We start from the raw sequence: 15,723 nt of genomic DNA on the forward strand, positions 1-15,723 counted from the left end.
CTATAGATTCTACATGGAATGTTGCTATTCCACTAGCAACATTCCATGTAGAAGTCGGCTCTTGCGGATCACCAATGTGGCCGCGCAGGCTTCTGCTTCTGTGAGTCTGACGTCCTGCACGTACGTGCAGGACGTCAGACTCACAGAAACAGAAGCCTGCGCAGCCTTCTACATGGAATGTTGCTAGTGGAATAGCAACATTCCATGTAGAATCTCCAATAGTAGCAACATTCCATGTAGAATCTCCAATGGTATCTATTTTACTGTCATAGTAATGCTTGAATGTTTTCACTTATATACACTGTCAGCTAGCACATTTGCTTATTTCCGATCTGAGGAAGAAGGGCAACCTTCGAAAGCTAATCAAGAAATGTATTAAGTTATGTCCAATAAAAAAGGTATCATCTCATTTTCTTTTCCATGTTTTATTTTGTTTGATTTCTATAGATTCTACATGGAATGTTGCTATTCCACTAGCAACATTCCATGTAGAAGTCGGCTCTTGCGGATCACCAATGTGGCCGCGCAGGCTTCTGCTTCTGTGAGTCTGACGTCCTGCACGTACGTGCAGGACGTCAGACTCACAGAAACAGAAGCCTGCGCAGCCTTCTACATGGAATGTTGCTAGTGGAATAGCAACATTCCATGTAGAATCTCCAATAGTAGCAACATTCCATGTAGAATCTCCAATGGTATCTATTTTACTGTCATAGTAATGCTTGAATGTTTTCACTTATATACACTGTCAGCTAGCACATTTGCTTATTTCCGATCTGAGGAAGAAGGGCAACCTTCGAAAGCTAATCAAGAAATGTATTAAGTTATGTCCAATAAAAAAGGTATCATCTTATTTTCTTTTCCATGTTTTATTTTGTTTGATTTCTATAGATTCTACATGGAATGTTGCTATTCCACTAGCAACATTCCATGTAGAAGTCGGCCCTTGCGGATCACCAATGTGGCCGCGCAGGCTTCTGCTTCTGTGAGTCTGACGTCCTGCACGTACGTGCAGGACGTCAGACTCACAGAAACAGAAGCCTGCGCAGCCTTCTACATGGAATGTTGCTAGTGGAATAGCAACATTCCATGTAGAATCTCCAATAGTAGCAACATTCCATGTAGAATCTCCAATGGTATCTATTTACTGTCATAGTAATGCTTGAATGTTTTCACTTATATACACTGTCAGCTAGCACATTTGCTTATTTCCGATCTGACGAAGAAGGGCAACCTTCGAAAACTAATCAAGAAATGTATTAAGTTATGTCCAATAAAAAAGGTATCATCTTATTTTCTTTTCCAGGTTTTATTTTGTTTGATTTCTATAGATTCTACATGGAATGTTGCTATTCCACTAGCAACATTCCATGTAGAAGTCGGCCCTTGTAGATCACCAATGTGGCCGCGCAGGCTTCTGCTTCTGTGAGTCTGACGTCCTGCACGTACGTGCAGGACGTCAGACTCGCAGAAACAGAAGCCTGCGCAGCCTTCTACATGGAATGTTGCTAGTGGAATAGCAACATTCTATGTAGAATCTCCAATAGTAGCAACATTCCATGTAGAATCTCCAATGGTATCTATTTTACTGTCATAGTAATGCTTGAATGTTTTCACTTATATACACTGTCATCTACCAACATTTGCTTATTTCCGATCTGAGGAAGAAGGGCAACCTTCGAAAGCTAATCAAGAAATGTATTAAGTTATGTCCAATAAAAAAGGTATCATCTTATTTTCTTTTCCATGTTTTATTTTGTTTGATTTCTATTGATGTTCTTTAATAAAAATTAACCTATTTTTATCTAGACATCTGGCCTATTTCTGTATTGCAGTGAACGGTTGATTGCACAAAGTTTACCAGTTGAAAAACTCTGGCGTGTCACAGTAAGAATTGCAGCTGAAGAATTTATTTGAAGATCCCCTGGTGCAGGCTTTCAGTAAAACATGATTCATGCTGGACTTCATCCCCAGAGCTGTTTCCTGCTCATAGGCTATGTCCACAAGAGAACAGTGAACAATTTGAACTTCAGCTTTAGCAAGTATTTAGTCTGACATCTACAACCACTTATCCAGGTAGCAGCATCTGCTACCCGGACAAAAGCCAGTGTCCAGGGTTAATCACTGATTTTCAGTGGCATCAAGCTGATCCCTTTCTCTTAGTCCCTTTCATGCATCTCTGCACATTGGGAACAAGCTTTCTCCATCTGTCTCGATCGGCCGCCATAGTTTCCTTGTCCTCCAAGTTAGTGCCTCCACTGCATAGATCCTTCTTCAGGTCAATTTCGGTCTTCCCCTTCTTTCGATCTACTGGCTGGTCTCTATTTTAATGCCAATTTGCCATTGCTCTCCAAACTTCACTGGCTCCCGATCAAAGCTGGAATTGTTTTTAAAACATGTACACTCATACATAAAATTATTTATGGTTTGGCCTCAGACTACATTGTTGAACCTGATTGATCTCCCAGCCCGTAATGCGTCTACAAGATCCAGAGAATTTCTAATGCTACATTTTCCTAGCTATAAAAAATATCAGATTTAAATCTGTTCTCAAAATGGTGGCATTCCATTCCAAATGAGATAAAAAGTATTGCTAACTACTTAATTTTTCGCAAATATTTAAAGGCCTTCCTGTTTGACAAGTTTTTAGATTCACTGTATTGAAAATGTTTTTGATCCGCAATCAATTCATTAATATGTATAGTTCCTACAATGTTATTACCTGTCATCTTGCTTTAAACTAAATGTTGCGAGGGCATGTATAGGGCAGACGGGGTCTATTTATCAGATGTAGGCCTAGATATTTTTTAATTCAGATTTACAAGACTACATTGAGGCAAACCCAAGGACATTTTCCCACTCTGATCCTCCTCTTTTATTTCTTCTTAACTCCTCCCAAATCTGTCACTCACCCCAACAGGGGCACTATCTTTTTGCATTTTATTCCGCAAACCCTCCCATGGGCTAAGCCTCCTCCCACCTAGGGATCTCCCAGTCACCCCCTCCCCTCACCCAAGTGACTCTCTACCAGGGCTCACTCCTTTCTGTAATCCCAACCTAACCAGGGATTACACATGTGTAGCTACTAATTATACTACACTTCCATCAAGGCCAGAGAGATGAACAGGCTAAATACAAATAGGAAAAGAATGCCATCTTTCAATAGGACAGAACAAAGACAACACAGAGATCAAATATCCCTTCCTATAAAACTATGGTGCCAATTCTGTTTAATATATATGTGACAGCCATTGCTGAAGGATTAGAAGGAAACGTTTGCCTTTTTGCAATGGAGTGGATACCTCTGAAGAAGTGGAAACCATGAGAAAAGATCTCCAAAATGAGAACAACGGTCAAAGGTCTGGCAGTTAAAATTTACTGCAAAGTGCAGAGTGATGCACTTAAGGTGCAGAAATGGAAAGGAGACACATGAGATAGGAGGCAAGAGATTGATGAGCACAGCTCAGGAGAGGGACCTTGGGGTGATGATGTCTGAGGATATCAAGGTGACGAAATAGTATGACAAGGCAGTAGCCATGGCCAGAAGGATGCTAGGCTGCATAGAAAGGGGTATAACCTGCAGAAGAAAGGAGGTGCTGATGCCCCTGTACAAGTTGTTGGTGAGGCCCCACTTGGAATATTCTGTTCAATTCAGGAGGCTATATCTTGTTAAGGTCAGTCTGTGCCCTGAAAATGGCAAGGAGAAATCAAGATCAAGTAAGCATGTGTAGTATCGCATCATACCTTATGCTGTGACTTTATCTTGTTGGGTAGACTGGATGGACCGTGCAGGTCTTTATCTGCCATCATTTACTATGTTACTAATGTGATGTTACTATGAAGGTGTCAACTTGTAACTACTGACTGCTTTTGTTTTCAGGAAGTAATGATAATACCTATCATTTTTAGAGCACTAATAGATGCCTGCACAACTATACAATAATTTAATTTCCATTTCTTTGATATACTGTCTTTCTCCATGTGTATCAGAGCAGTTTACAAATAATTAGAAACAAAACAATTAAATCATTAACATGGAAATTACAATACAAACATGTTTATAATTAACATTCAATTATCAACAAAATGTGAAAAACACCACTTAGCAACAGTGTATATACATAACTGAGATTAATGAACAAAGGGCAATCAATTGTTCATATGTATTTTAAAGATACTGTAAGGTACTGGACCTCTGTTATGAAACGTTTGCAGCTGTTCTTAAAAAGTACAATATAAAGAGGGATTGAGAATCATTCTAGAAGCATTATGTTGAATTAGGGGTATTTGCATGGGTAGATTGAATACACAGGTAAATGGTGGTTGTATTGATTTATTTATTTATTTATTGATGTTTATTTATTTATGGTTCATTTGTATCCCACATTTTCCCACACATGCTGGCACAATGTGGCTTACAGATAAATTAGGAAAAATTACAAATTGAGAAAATACAGTTAAAGGTGACAAAGGATAGACAAAGGGAGCAGTTGCTAACAATCCATCAATGGCGTCTACGCGGTTTTCAACTTTAAAACAAAAATTAGAGTAAAAGGGAAGAGAACAAGAAAAGAGGTAGGAAGTGACAGATGTCAACTAAAAACGTTTGGGGAGAGGAAAAGTGCATCAGGAGGAAGGGAGAAGGCTGAAGGCTTCACGATAAAGATCTGTTTTAAGGAGTAGTTTAAACTTACGAAGAGAAGGCTTAGTCCTAAGATGAGAAGGAAGAGTATTCCAGAGTTCCGGACCTAAATAACTGAAAGCTGTTTCTCAGGAAATTATGAGGTGGAAAGCTGAGAGAGGTGGCAGAAGCAGTAGGTTATTGTTGGTGGAGCGGACAGAACAAACAAGAATATGGGGAAACTAAAATGAGAAATTTAAACTTAATTCGGAAAAGCACTGGGAGCTCAGGGGGTGACATGATCGAAGTGACTAGCACAGTATAAACGTTTAACAGCAGTGGATTGGACTAATTGAAGACGCTTGAAGAAGTGAATTACAATAATCAAGAAGGGAAATACCTAAAGCTAACAATAGAGAACAGATTAGAGCAGTGGCGATCCTAGGTCGGCTGTCACCTGGGGCGGATCGCCACTGCGCACACCCCCCCCCCCCCCCCGGGTGCAGCGGCGTCCGCCTCCCCAGGGTGCAGCATGACACCCCCCTCCCCGGGGCATCAAGCCTCCCCCGGCGCATCAAGCCCCCTCCCCCCCCCCCGAGTGCATTCTTAGCTGCTGACTGTTCCGGGGCAGAGGGAGCAGGGAGCCAGTGGAGCCGACAGGCGCGCGGCTGCTCTCTGCACCCTCCAGCAGCGTGCATCCTGGACGGATCGCCCCCCCCCCCCCACCGCCCTGCCCTTGCTACGCCACTGGATTCGAGACGAGGAAAGGAAAGAGCAAACTGCACGGATACGATGTAGAGCGGAAAAAGATGAGCAAACCATAGAGTCGATTTGGGGTTTGAATGTAAGTTTACCATCGAAGATGACACCTAGAATCTTTACAGAAAGCTACTATTTACATGTGGAGATCCACACCAAATAGAAATTTCAAGAAAGCATGGTGGGACATGCCTTGGACGGGACAAAAAGCTACCACAATCATTCCCCATAATCCAAGGGGAAAACATGTTTCTGGAAAAAAAAAAACTCCCTGTCAGGTTTTCCACCAGCTCAGAGCCATGCATAGATTCTACAAAAGTGCTCATTTCAGTTAGTTCTTTACCCAAGGAACAAAGGGGGTCTTTTACAAAGCAGCAGTAAGCCCAGCGTGGGCTTAATGCAAGTTAAAATGGAACTATCACCGGCCTAATGCAGCTGCCAACAGTAGTTCTGCCTGGAGCGTGTGCCATTTCCAGTGCTCTGGGAATTTGTTTTCCCTAGCATAGCGCTAACCTGGTGGTAATCAGGCATCGCCGTGTGCTCTCCAGTTACTGCTGGGTTACTGCGGGAGCCCTTACCGCCACCTCAATGTGTAGCAGTAAGTGCTTCCCGCAACATGGCAGTGGCGTAGCCAAGGGTGGGCCTGGATGGGCCCAGGCCCACCCACCTTGGGCTCAGGCCCACCCAGTAGCAGCACACCTATGATGTGGCTGGCAGGGGCAGGGATCCCTAAGCCTCACCAGCCAAAACTCCCAACAGCTGTCCCTCCTGCATAACTTGTAAATAGCAGATCTTCGCCTGCAGCGAGCAGCGACTGATACATACTATTCGCCCCAGCCCCACAGCCTTCCCTCTGATGTATTCCCACCTATGCGGAAACAGGAAGTTGCATCAGAGGGAAGGCTGTGGGGTCAACATGAGCAGTGTGTATTAGTTGCTGCATGCGAGGGAGGGAGGATGTTTGAGAGACCAAATGGCATGCAGGCGAGAGAGGGAGAGACCAAATCACTTGTGGGACAGGGCAAAGTTATTCTGCCCACCCATCCTGGGCCCAGGCCCACCCAAAATGGGGTGTCTGGCTACGCCCCTGCACATGGCCATGCAATAAGTTATCTTTGGGGGGGGGGGGGGGAGGCATTTTACCAGCTGTGGAAAATAGGGCCCTGGCATGCGGGAAAAATGGCCCCGCCGCTACTTTTTCCCACAGCTTAGTAAAAGGATCCCCAGGAGAGTCACTCTCTATAATCTCCTTTCCAAGCCATTGTTTATTTCTGCCTTCAAAACGAAAAAAAATTAAAAAATTGTGGCCTCACTATTTAATTGGCAGGCATTTATCTGTCTAGGTTTGTAAAATGGGACAACTACCATATTTTTAAGCATGTAACACACCCACATGTATAAAGCACAAATGTATGTAATGCACATAAATTGTGAGTCTATAAAAATTAACTGATATAACACTCCCATGCATATGTTGCACGCTATACCAGTTTAATTTTCTAACATGCGCTAATTGCCAAACTAATGCATTTGTTTTTAAGGCCTTTTCTTTTTAGGTTCTTGCAGGCATTATTACTGCACAAAAACCCGCAAAAAACAAAGCCTAAAAAGAAAAAGCCTTAAAAACATATTCTCTAATTTTACAATTAGTGCAGTATGGCGCTTGACAAATCCGTGTGGAAAGCATTTTCGCCTATGTATATTCTATAAGATTTGGGCACAGTATATGGAATACGCTTAGTTGATATCCCAACATCTAAAACTACACGCATCCATTTACAACAAAAAAACCATGGCATGAATCCCTACATGTAGATTTATGTGGAAAGGGCCATATATTTTTTTTTGTTACATTTGTACCCCGTGCTTTCCCACTCATGGCAGGCTCAATGCGGCTTACATGGGGCAATGGAGGGTTAAGTGACTTGCCCAGAGTCACAAGGAGCTGCCTGTGCCTGAAGTGGGAATTGAACTCAGTTCCCCAGGACCAAAGTCCACCACCCTAACCACTAGGCCACTCCTCCACTGTTGCTACTATTTGAGATTCTACATGGAATGTTGCTATTCCACTAGCAACATTCCATGTAGAAGTCTGCCCTTGCAGATCCTTGTAGAAGTCGGCCCTTGCAGATCAACAGAAGCCTGCGCAGCCTTCTACATGGAATGTTGCTAGTGGAATAGTAACATTCCATGTAGAATCTCCAATAGTAGCAACATTCCATGTAGAATCTCCAATAGTATCTATTTTATTTTTGTTACATTTGTACCCTGCGCTTTCCCACTCATGGCAGGCTCAATGCGGCTTACATGGGGCAATGGAGGGTTGAGTGACTTGCCCAGAGTCACAAGGAGCTGCCTGTGCCTGAAGTGGGAATCGAACTCAGTTCCTCAGTTCCACCCTAACCACTAGGCCACTCCTCCACTCCACTCTATAACAATGCACGTAAATTTGAGAACACCCATGAAATGCCCATTTCCCCACCTACAGTGACACTCCTTTTGAACTGTGCACTTTAGAATTTAGGTGTACTTCATTACAGCATACACTCAGCAAGTTATGCGCGTAAATTCTAATTATTGCCAATTAGTGCTCATTATTGCTTGTTAACTGCTGTTAACAACACTGACTTGTTAAGCAAATTAAGTTACACACATTGTTATGGAATATTCTTAGATTTAGGCACGGAATGCTAGGCGCAATACATATAATCCGGCAGATAGTACCAAATCCTATAAATTGCGCCAAAAAATTGGTTCTGAAAAAAAAGAGCTAAAAGGTAGTCTATAAATGAGACTCAAAGTTAGGCGTCGTTTATAGAATCTTCTTAGTGCTGGGATCAGCTCCTAACTTTAGGTGTGAGGATTTATACCAAGTAACCCTGGTGTAAATCCTCATATCTAAATTAGGTGTGGATTCCCCTTATTCTATAGCATAAATTGTAGGAACACCCCTGATCTGCCCATGGCCCTCCCATTGCCACACCCCCTTTTTGGAGCCATGTGTAAAAATGTACGAATGGATCCCTGTGACTAAAAATGCACGTACATTTCAATTAATGCCAATTACTGTCAATAATTGATTATTACCACCTAATTATTGGCACTAATTGGCTTGTTATTCAGTTAAATTACACGCACAAATGAGGATCATGCCCAGATTTATGCATGCTATTTTAAGTACCATTTATAGAATTTTGGGGATAGCATGAAGGGTGTGTGTGCAGTTTATAAACATTTGTATAATTTGTTCATTCTGAGCTAGATTCTATATATGACTCCTGAAAAGTTTGTGCTGAAAAGAAAAATTGCCTAGATGCATTCTCTAAAGTACAGCTACACTTTATAGAATAAGCTTAAATTTCCAAACGGTATATAGAATACGCAGAGCACCTCTCCAAGTGACCTAATTTAGTTAATTGAGCTAATTGAGTTAGCTTGAAAGAGCCTGTTTAAAAAAGGCCCCTTAGATTCAAAACTATATAAAGAGGAAAGGTCCCACTGAACTTTCTTTCTGAGAAGTTCTGAGAGAAGAGGACATTTCTCTGGTAAGTGAGCACTATTTTGCATTGTGCTTTGGGAACTTAAAGATTGGGGTTTAAAGGAGGAATTGCAGGTTAGTGATAAGCAGAATAAAAATATAAAAAAGCAAATTTTATCAACTAATCTCCATAGTGTTTTCACCTTAGTTTTAAAACTTGAACTTTGTACCACAGCATTAACAGATAGACTCTAGCAGGCAACCCAGGATCTAGTTTAGCCTTCCCACCCACCCCTAGGACAACTCTTCATTTATAGTCAGTTATTGTAATTAGGATAACAAGCAAGGAGTGCTCTTACAGAGTTTTAAATACATTTCATTACCACCTAAGAAGGACACACTAAATAAATCACACAATATACCATATAAACTAAAAGACATTTGTATATTAAAATAATATCCTTAATACTTTACCAAGTTTTAAATGATTGAAAAACACCAAAATACTAACATGGAGGCAGCAGTCCAGCAGCGAGAGGGGTGCTATCCAGTCTTTTGCATTGAGTGTCACATGTATGATTATCTCCCAGTTGGTGAGCGGTTATATGTGTGTGCCCGATGCAAAGAGCTCCTAGTTCTCAGAGAATGTGTCCGCTCTCTTGAGGCTAGAGTAGCAGACTTGGTGGAGCTGAGGGAGACAGAGAGGTACAACCTACAGGGATGTTGTAGAGAAGTCCCACCTCCAGTCTGGTAGCCCCTGTGCTACCTTGGAGGAGGGAGGTCTCCTAGAAGGAGAGCATCACCCTGGTGAAGTAGGAAGTACTCCTGTAGCAAGTACTTGCCCACCAGGGGATGTACTATCCTAAACTTCCGGAAAACACTAAAATCTAATCTGTTCAAAAAGGCATACCCTACCGATCCAACTTAAATGCCTGAATCACTGCAACACAACGAAACCAAAGCTCATACCGGACATAAATTAACTCTTCCCATCTACGATTCCCTAATGTGTCTGTTACACATGAACTTTATTCTACAACTACATCACTTTGTATTTGTTCATACCGGAATTGGTGATCACCTTTACGGTACTATGAAAGCCACATTGAGCCTGCAATTAGGTGGGAAAATGTGGGATACAAATGTAACAAATAAATAAATAAAAATAAATCTGCCAGTTAGGCATGTAAATTATAGTATTATATAATCTGTGTGTGTAACTGCCTGACCCACCCATGTCCCTTCCATGTCAAGACACTCCTTGAAGTTGTGTGATATGGAATTTGAGCATGGAACTTAGAGAATACGACTAAGGACAGTTATGCACATGCCCTATATAGCGCGCCTAGAGATCTGTGCTGAAATTGGTGTAGATTCTTTAGTAATGCATGTAACTTAAACTTAGCAAGCTAATGAGCACTGATAACAGCACTTAATAAGCAATAATGAGCACTAATCGGCACTGATTAGAATTTAGGTGCACAATTCACTAAGCCTATTCTGTAATGATGTGTGTCAAACTTCTAACGCACACAGGCATCAAGAGGTGTTGTTATGGATGGGGAAATGGGCGTTTCGTGGGCATTCTGAAATTTACACACTTATAGAATGTGGCCCAGTGCACTTAAATCTATGTGCTAGGATTTACACCATGTTTTTGTTGGTGTAAATCGATGCACATAGATTTACATACTGAAATATTATTATTAGTAGTAGTATTTGTATAGCGCTACCAGACGCACGCAGCGCTGAACACCTGACACAAAGAGACAGTCCCTGCTCAAAAGAGCTTACAATCTAAATAATACACACAGACAAGACAGTTACGGATGAGGGAAGTACTGGGTGAGAAGGAAGGAAGGAACAAGGGAGGGCAAATGAGTAGAGGCTAGGAGCCAAAAGCAGCAGTGAAAAGGTGGGTTTTCAGCATAGATTTGAAAACAGGTAGAGATGGAGCTAGACGTATAGGTCCAGGAAGTCAATTCCAGGCATAAGGTGCTGCGAGAGAAAAGGAACGAAGCCTGGAGTTAGCAGTAGAGGAGAAGGGGGACAACAAGAGAGAGTTGTCCAGTGAGCGGAGTTCACGGGGAGGAATGTAGGGAGAGATGAGAGCGGAGAGGTAATGGGGGGCTGCAGACTGGATGCACTTAAAGGTCAGTAAGAGAAGTTTAAACTGTATGCGGAAGTGGACAGGGAGCCAGTGAAGTGACTTGAGGAGTGGGCTAGTGTGGGTATAACGATTTTGGCGGAAAATATCAACTAATGGTATTGTATAATTGGCTCCTAAATCTAGGCACCGATAATAGCATACACTTAGTCGGTGCTGATTTCAGTACTAATTTTTTAGACACCATATATAGACTCTCCCCCATAACTGCTAATTAGTGCCAACGAACATCAATTATAGCCAATAATTGGTTGTTAAGACCAATTTGCATCTAATTAATCTATTAAGTTATGAACGCAACTGACCTTATTCTATAAATTGCGCACACAATTTTGCAGGCTACTCACAAATTTGGGTGCGCACCTTTATAGAATTAAGGGGGCAATGTGTAGTTTTATACTCTTATCGAAAGAATAATATTTGTTGATCAAATATGTGACTGTCATCACAATATTGTACATCGTATAAAATCTCCACTCTTGACCAGCAATTCCTGGCAATGCTTTCCTCCAGTTTTAATATTCTAACAACAACAAGGGCATCATACTCATTAATCACTGATGATGGCACGCACAGAGTGGCTGTGAATGTCAAGCCACCAACTTGTCTACGATAATGTACTGTATAGTGAATCCGGAGGATGGTCTGGGATAAATTTCCCTTATATTAAAGCATGAAGAAAACCGGCAATTATGCCGTGTAAATGTTATTTATGAAGGCACAGACTGAAAATTGATATTTTCCAAGCTGGAGGTTGTTGTCTAGTAACTTATGGAGGACAAGAGATGATTACAAAGTAGATTCTTTCGTTTATGAGATCCACAGAGGAATGAGGCATTTTCTGGACAGGCAATAACTGACTGACATGCAGGAAGTACCGCTTGCTGAACAGGTCTTTATTTTGCACTGGGGACAAAAAAAACAGTAATCACAAAACAGCAGACTAAAGCATAAACTGATGGCAGACATGTGACTGTTGTTCAGCTGGAAACAGCTGTGGACAAACCAGGCAGTTGCTTGGCAGATGTTTTGATTACACTAATGCTCTTACCCCAAGGCACAAACATCTTCTCAAAGCCATTCATCAAAAATTTTGGAAATGTCTTTATAATTTGTGATCCTGCAGAGAGAGATATGCAAGTAATATACAAAAAAAAAGGTTTTAAGAAAATACAAGGGTATGTTTACCTATTTAGGAAATCCCAATTAAAATTCCCTATCACCATAATCGTAAGACTTTAACAAACATACAAAGAGTGTCAGCACAGTCAATTGTAAGAGATATGGGATCCAAGAAAACAAAAAAGTAGTTACAACAAACTATTAAAAAAAAGAAAGAAAGAAAAAAATATGAAGAAAACAGCCATAGTACTGGAGTTAAGACTTACGGGCTCTATGTGTGCCTAATGCAGCTTAAAATGGCGTACTGCAGGATGCATTCAAGTGCCCTGTGATAAGTTCGAAATGTGCGTGTGCTAACAGCGTGCTACAAAATTTGAAAAATGTTTTATGTCTGGGGGGCAGAGAGTAGGCATTCCTGTACTAATCATTTAGTGCAGCTACATTACGTTAGCGCAGGAATAGCACATGAACCTTACTGACTTCAAAATGTTGGCAGTGAGTGCGCATATACTAATTATTTTTAATGGCCACACCAGGAGCGTAGCCAGACTTCAGCAGGAGGGGGGTCCAGAGCCTGAAGTGAGGGGGCACATTTTACCTCCCCCCCCAGCACCGCCGACCCCCCGCCATTGCTGACCCCCCGCCGCCGCCACCACCACCAACAACAACTTTGACCCCCTCCTGCCGATGACCATCTCGAACCCCCTCCCGCCGCGAACCCTCCCCCGCCGTCGCTGTCGCCTACCTTTACTGGCGGGGGACCCCAACCCCCACCAGCCGAGGTCCTCTTCTTCCTTCGTTACGTTTCCGAGTATGACGTCCTGCCATGGGCTGAATATTGCCTCTTAGATTGTAAGCTCTCTGTGGACAGGAAAATACCTCCTGTTCCTGAATATAACTCACCTTGAACTAGTGAGAAAGGCTTGAGCCAAATCCACAACATGACTAAATATAGGAGTAACATTAGACAATAATTATATCAAAGAACAAGTAGTAGATGCATCCAGCACTCTTCCAGGAGAAGATGGTGAAGATAAAAAAAAGTGATGAAAAACAACCAAGTAAAATGGAGCAACACCAATCCCTATGGATGAAGAAGGTCAAGAACAAAGCAGTAGGGTAAGAAGTGGATAATCCTTTCAAAAACGTGAGAAGACTAGAGAAAGTCCTTGTACACAGTATGTATTCAGATACATCTAAAAGACTCAACATGGCACTGTGTTTTGGTGCTGGAGTACCTACCTCAGGAGTTTTGAAAGTAGATGTATAATGGATGAAAGCAAAACTGTGTAACTCTAGGTCTGAAAAAAAACAATCCAATTCACAAAGTGTCTGAAAAAAACATTCAGATTTCGCCAGATAAGCCTAGAGGATGGCTAGTTGTAGAAGAAGTCATGAAAACCAGAGATCACCTTGGACTTTGAAATTATACAAGCAAATAAACGGGTCTGACTGGATGTACCTTATGGTTCTTACCTGCTGTCATATGTTATGTTTCTATGAGGAACAGACAAAGGAGAAACTCCAAACCTCATGGATGCGTGTAAAGCCAACAGTCAGGAGTGAGGAAGTGAAAAAAGAGGAAACCAAAGCTAATCCAATGAATCAGATCTTTATTGCTTCAAAACTGATGTACGCCAAATGTCAACAGGCTCAACACGACCGTGTTTCAACAGACGTGCCTTCGTCAGGAGCCTTATGTTATTGACCACAAAAACAAAAGTGTAAAAATGTAGACTGATACCAATATAGTACACATTAGATTGATTCGAGGGGTTACACTCAACAAAAAAGAGTAACTCTCTTTTTTTTTTTTTTTTTGCTTCCTCACTCCTGACTGTTGGCTTTATGTTTCTTTGACAAATATTTACTGAGCTAGCCCAAACATGAGAAACAACATTGATGGTCTAATATCACAAGACATTCAGGTCTTTATGTGGCCTTGGAATTCTACCGAATGCTGCTTCAAATGGAATTACAGCAAGATTTCTAATCTAACCAATAACTCTAAATAAAATTTTACCTTTTGAAATGTACTAAAGGCATCATGTGGAATATAAACTAGATGACATGTCATCTTGTAAGAAATAAGTTGATGTGACAAGATAAAGATTGATTGTTATGTTCAAGGTAAGTTGTCTATTAAATTAAAACAACAACAAAAATAAACCTAGTCTACTACAGAAATAGATAAATCCTCTTCTGTGACAGAATTGATTTATTGAATTGATGGTTTTGAAATAAACACTTTTCAAGTGTCCATAATTATTGCTTTTTAGCAGTTATAAAGGCTTAAAGGGCTGTTAAATGCCTGCAGAATTTCAACGTTTACAATTTGGTTTACAGTTATTTTCCATTTACAGGTATCACTAGTCCACTGAGGTCTGCTTTTGTGAAAATATCCTTATTTTAGTAATTTATTTTTGCTCGTTATGATCCTAAGAAAGCTCCAAAATCCCTATGAAATTCAAAGACGTTCCATAGATTTATTATTTATGGTGCTAATTTATTTTATTGAAGGGGGGCAGACTCAGGAAAGATGTCAGGAAGTATTTTTTCACGGAGAGGGTGGTAGACGCTTGGAATGCCCTCCCGCGGGAGGTGGTGGAGATGAAAACGGTAACGGAGTTCAAACATGCGTGGGATATGCATAGAGGAATCCTGTGCAGAAGGAATGGATCCTCAGAAGCTTAGCTGAAATTGGGTGGCAGAGCAGGTGGGGGGAAGAGGGGGTGGTGGTTGGGAGGCGAGGATAGGGGAGGGCAGACTTATACGGTCTGTACCAGAGCCGATGATGGGAGGCGGGACTGGTGGTTGGGAGGCGGGAAATACTGCTGGGCAGACTTATACGGTCTGTGCCCTGAAAAGGACAGGTACAAATTCAAGGTAAGGTATACACATATGAGTTTGTCTTGGGCAGACTGGATGGACCATGCAGGTCTTTTTCTGCCGTCATCTACTATATTTTACTAAAGTACACTAGAATCTGGGCTTAATGCATTTTAACGCAGGATTTTACCTGAATTAGCATGGCACCTTTTGGGGGTATGCCATCTATTTTTTATTGCAGGTCAAGCATTAAAGTTGGGGGCTGAGTGGCGCTGAAGACAATGCCTTCAACGGTTCTCATCGTGGCATTATTTCTCCTCGTCTGGATGGGATTCACACCTGCTCCCTATCATGGTTTGCCTTGCAGACAGCTGAACCATCTCCGCTTCTGGAATCTACTAAGCCCGGCCTATCTCTGAATGCCATCTTCAGACTTTCCTCATATTCCCTACAGTCCTTCCTAATGATATGTCCATCGCCCTTTTTTTTTTACGCTCTCTTACTCTTTTCCTGTATCTTCTTCCTCTGTTCCTTCTATCCTATTTCATGAAATTGTAATTGTTTAATAACTGGTCTGGCTATAGCCTTTTCAGTACATTGTAAGCCACTTTGAGTCCGCGTACCTGTGGAAAAAAGTGGGATATAAATGTGCAAATAAATAAATAATTGATGAGAGTTAATACGGGAGCACTTATCGCTTCCTATTTCCAGACACCCATCCTTGGATTCTAAACATGGCGTGCTTGCGAG

Source organism: Microcaecilia unicolor, chromosome 10, assembly GCF_901765095.1.
Source record: "Microcaecilia unicolor chromosome 10, aMicUni1.1, whole genome shotgun sequence".
Taxonomy (NCBI): domain Eukaryota; kingdom Metazoa; phylum Chordata; class Amphibia; order Gymnophiona; family Siphonopidae; genus Microcaecilia; species Microcaecilia unicolor.